Below are 5,558 nucleotides of genomic sequence, written 5' to 3' on the forward strand. Positions count from 1 at the left end.
AGAGAACCAGATAAAACCTCCACCACAGAGCAGATTTCAGGCTCATCGTCTCCATTCTGTCAGGTTGGAGACGTGAAGCGATGGTGGGTGTACTGGAGCAGTCCCAGTCAGGATTAGCAACACTATCGTGGGTGGGAATCAGTGTAGAATAGGAGTCTAAGCTGTGTTGCATGGGTGTTGGGTTTGACAAGGAGGAAAGGTAAAGGTGAGCGAGGGTAGAGGAGACTGAAGATTGTAAACCAAGGAGTGAGGCAAAGATTAAAATGTGGCAGTAGACAAAGAACACCGATACAGAGAATAGAGTGACAAATACTCATTATGAGCTTCGAATTACATTCAAAACATACATGCAAGGCTAAAAGCTAAATATAGTATCTGTGCTTATTAGAGGGCACATTGTTGCTCTTGATACTGTAAATGGCTGGGTATTATAAATACTTTGATTTTATTAATGCCAGTTTCATTTCCAGTGGAGTCTTACAAAGGGATTGACAAATTGTAGTAAAATAAAATTCATGACACATAAAAAAAACAAAAACTCATAATCATCACTACAATGCTTTTGGATAACATTGGTGTCAGTGTCATATCTCACTGTAAAAGTGTGAATAACTTCCTGTCGCAAAATGCTGTTTTGGTTCAAGCCTATGGGTGTAACCATGAAGTTTTATGGATTAGTGAGGTATGTTGAGCTTGACGTCAAAGTTTTCAGTATCACTAAGACACCTTCCCTTTTGCTTTCCAATTCATTATAATTGTCACGGTTCTGGGTCATTTTGACCCAACATGTTCAGTTTCTTGTGTTTTGGTATTCTTCTGTACTTTGCCTTATGTTCTGATTCTTTAGTTGTGCTGTTCTGATTATTATTATTCTAGGTTTCAGTTTGGTCCTGGTTATGAGTTTAGTTCTTAGGTTTGTTTTTTGTGCCCTCGTGTTTAGTGTAGGTTTACTTCAGTCTGCGTCTCTGTGATTTGTTTCTTGTTTCCTGTTTTACTTTGAAGGTCCATGTCTTATGTCAGTGTATTCAGTTTTACTTCCTCCTGTCTCATTAGCCCTAGTTTCTCCCAGCTATGTCTCCCTCCTGTTTCCTATTCCCTGATTACTCCACTGTGTAGTTCAGCCCTGTGTTTGCCTTTGCTCTCTGTCGTGTCGTTAATGTTTGCTACCCTCTTCTTGCTGTGTGTTTGTCTCGTGTTAGTTTCACCTTTGAGGTTTTTGTAAGCGTTTATTTTCATGAAGAGTTTTTCCAGCAATAAAAGCTGCATTTTGACTTTAAGTCCCGTCTCCAAGAGTCCTGCATTTTGGGTCCACCATTCCTGCCTGCCTGCCATACAGCCTATCATGGCAACTTACACTGAACACATAACATGGCTTGGAGTAGATTTTGTTCAGAGTTTTGGTTTAATATCAGCTATGAATGGTATATTTTCAATGGTTTTTTTTTCTGGAGACTGGCTGATCAGGCCAAACAGCTGCACTGGACCATGCATGGCACACAGAGGGCTTCACTAATGACTGATACGCCGGCCACTCTCTCCCTGGGAACAGGAACTGGTGAAGGAACAGGCTTGACCCTAACCACCCCCATCCTTGGAACTGGCACAGGCAGGGACAGGTTGGATCCTATCTGCCTTCACTCTGAGAACTATGATGGGCGCAGGGTTCAACCGAACACCATCCACACCCGAGGAACAAGTACATGTGCAGGGATAAACTTGGTCTCAGCCGCCCTCAACCTGGAAGCCAGGAAAGGTGCAGGGACCTATAGATGCCAGCCACCCATACCCGAGGAACAGGCATGGGTGTAGTTTTTAAACACACTGGCTGTGACAAGTAAACAGTTCTTGCAGTGTCCAGCTCAGAAGCATAGTTCATAGCTTGTGACTGAACTGGCAGAGAAACACAAGCTGTCTCAGGGAAAGCTGGCCCACAAAAAACGGCTCTCAAATCAGCCAGTTCAGAAAAACCACACAAAGATCCAGTCCCCAACAGCTCAGAAACACAACATGAAGCACGATCAGCCGCCGACTCTGATGCACAACAAGAAAATCCATCATTTTTATTCTTCAGCTCAGAAACACCACTCTCAGGCTTTTTTAAGGCAGTCTTTACATAAACTTCCCAGTCTTAATATCTATCTCCACTGACTTACAAGTAGAAGTCATAGTCTTTGAACTGGCTGATGCAGAAAAAGCAAACTGAGATGAGGCAGTGCTAGTCACAGGTGATGCAGACTCTGGAAATCCCACATTGGCAGGCTCAGGCAGCAGATGCCTCCAGAATGCCAGACGGCTGAGTGACTGGTGGGCCGGGCTATGTTGACAAGGGGGAATTATGGGGCATTGACCAGGTAGAGAGCTGCAATGATCACAACATGAAAAAGAAGAGAGGGAACTGAGGACTTAAATACACACATGACCTATTTAGGGAGATGGAACACAGTCAGGCAACCGGCAGGGGAAGCAAAACTAACACTGAGACTGAGAAATACAGACTTGACAAAGACAAAGGGAGAATAAACAGAGACATGATTAGGGAACAGACAAGGAAGACACAGCAAACAAACCATTATAACTAACTAAGAATAAAAGATCGCAAATCAAAATGATGGGTCAAAGACCCATGACAATTACAGTATGATAAAAATATGTAAATGCTAAAGCAGTTATTTTACACCAAAAACTAAAATAGCACACATTATTACTTTACACACGTTCTTATTAGAATGTATTATTTCATGCTTGCTTGATAGTAATATCCCCCAAAATTGTATCTGTTTAATTAATTATGTTTATGATAAAGTGCTATGAGGTGATATAGGCATGTCAGGCATGGGAGTAGACAAAAGTGGTTGCTTTAGAAAAACAGAATGTTTATTTAAATGATAGCACCTGAAGCCCAGATGTTCTCAGTGTGGGAAAAGTTTACGCTATGACAGTTTTAGGTATAAATACTATTTCCTTTTTCAAAGTTTGGCGTTATCTGAACAGTTGGGATGCTATGTGAGATAATTGTCTGGATTGATATTTGGTCTCTCCATTAAAATGTAACTACCATGAAAAGTAGAGACTGCTGATTTCTTTGTAAGTGACTCAACTGACAAATTCAGCAGGAGATCAAATAATTATTTCCCCACTGTCGTTGACAGAGGATGGCTCTAAGTGTCATGGTGAGACATCAACTTAGTCTGCTTACCTCTATTTTCCCCTTTCAGCACAGTTTCTGCTCCCCTCCTTTGAGTCTTTAGAGAAACTATAGTTCAGCATTTTGATCAATGAACTAGAGAATATATACATGAGTACATTCATTGCATTAGTTTTATACTCTGAGGAATATCACTTGTCAGATTTTCAGTGACAAATTGCATCTATTGTTAAACATTGGTCGTTTAATTTCAGTCTAAGCCCTTCATTGTGATATGAGTTTAATATATTAGACATTAAAAGAGAAGCTTATGTATTTATTTGACTTTTTAAAATTTTTTATCCAAATCTTATAAACTAAAAAAATATATTTTGAAAGTTCTTTTTTTATGTGTGTTTACCACCAGAAGTGACTGTGATTCAATAGCAGGGCGTTGTGATATGTCAGATACCCACAGCTACAAAGAGGGCTGGCTTGTGCTTTCCTGATAATAAACTTGTAGTTGACTCTTGCTAGTATTAAACTCCAGAGCTGGGGATAATGCAGGGAGACAGAAACAAGGTAGAAAATCACAGAATACAGGAAAACGACAGGAATTAGGTGCAAGTGACAGAAAGCAGGAAAAAAGGGATAGGGGGTGTGGTAACTATGAGACTATTAGAGGGATGCTAAAGATGGAAACAGCAGATCTTCTTTCTCTCTGTTTCTCTTAGGAGATCTGTCACTGTGAGTAGTTTTAACTGATGGGATCCCGGATCTATGGCTCACCAATCATTACCCCCAGTCACAACTGGAAAGCAGTAACACAAACATAGAGGGGCAGAGATGGTGACAAAACACTGCTCTGATGTCAGTGTGATATAAAAAATTGAACAAGTACTGAAGGCTGTGTAATAGTCAGTAGAACGCTTGTGACCCTGCAGACACGTTAGTCCCATTTATCATCTTTTCATCTCGGATACTTCTTTATATTGTACATTCTCTAAAATTCCTTTGTTGTATAATTTGGTTGCATTATTTAAATTGAATGAGCATTCTTATATATTTACTTTTGCCAACCAAAATGGTATTGCTATGCTTTTCAATTGCTAAGCCTGATCCATAAAACCCTCCATGCATGGTAAAGAGCTTCCTTTATTTGATGTCATTGGCTCCTCTCTCCTATCTCCTCCTTTGGCCGTCTTATTATCCTCTTATGCCCGGTTGGTATCTTACAACCAGCAGGACATATATATACATACATATACATATATCTATATATATATGTGTATTTTTTTTTCACAGTTTCCTGGCTATAAAGCACAGTCTCCAATTTCTAAAACTAATGACACAAAAAGAAACTAACTTGTCACTAAAAGAAGCTTGTGGCTACTGTATAAATATGAAGAAGTGTTAATATGAATCATCTGGGGAAAGTGGTGGTGTTAGCTGCCAGACAGCGGCTAAGTGATAAGGGATGTGTGGTGTAACCCTGCACCATATTTAACCGCAGCAGGGGGCCCCATCCCCTGCATTCTCCCTGAGGCCCAGAGCCAGATGTCAAAAGCTACTGGCAGAGCAGGTTGGCAGCAGGGTGGCACAGCAAGCCTTGCTACAGTGAGGACCATGACTCAACCCGCCCCACTGAAAACTGCCAATTGCTGTTCATTCACTCTTAAAATGAAATACAATCCACATTTTGGATGGACGCAATGATAGGGCTGTTAGATTTAGTTACATATTGATATAGTTCACTTCTGATATGAGCTTCTCATAATAAGTTTGATTAATTGGTTGAAACAGTGGTCGTCCCTATGCTGTGAAGTTGTGAGAAACACATGTGCACTGGAGATGTGAAGCAAAGAAAAGTCTGCATGAATCCCAGTTGTTTCAGTTTGAGCAAAAATGTTGCTCATTTTCAAACACTCGTTCTGTTACATCAATGTAGAGACTAGAGGGGAAAAAAGAACAATACTGTGACAAAAACCAGAAAGTAAGACATTCACAGGTTGTACACAAAGAGTCCGAACTGTTTCGAGTTAACTTCAGCCAAGTTCAACTAGACCAATCTAGACTATAAATTAAATGAAGCCAAAATTAACTTCAACATATCTGCTGACACCCAGGTTTTCCTTCTGTTACTTCCCTAAGCTAGAGTTCTCATTTACTCTTGATATATACGTGATTTTTAAGATACATACAGGGTGTCAGTTTCTATAGTGGTAGAGCAGACCACACTCTGCTTTCCAGGAGGTTGGTTATTTGGACTTCCAGCAGCTGCAGCATTACTGCCATGTTGAAGTGTAGAAGATACTGAATCCCCCAAAATTCCCAGGAATGGAAATGAAACTTTTTTTTTAATGTTATCAACACTCTCCTTCAATTTCACATGATGTGCAATACTTCAGACACTGTCTGGATTAGTCTTAACTTT

Source organism: Pundamilia nyererei, unplaced genomic scaffold, assembly GCF_000239375.1.
Source record: "Pundamilia nyererei isolate P.nyererei 1_Seehausen unplaced genomic scaffold, PunNye1.0 scaffold00293, whole genome shotgun sequence".
NCBI classification, from domain to species: Eukaryota; Metazoa; Chordata; class Actinopteri; order Cichliformes; family Cichlidae; genus Pundamilia; species Pundamilia nyererei.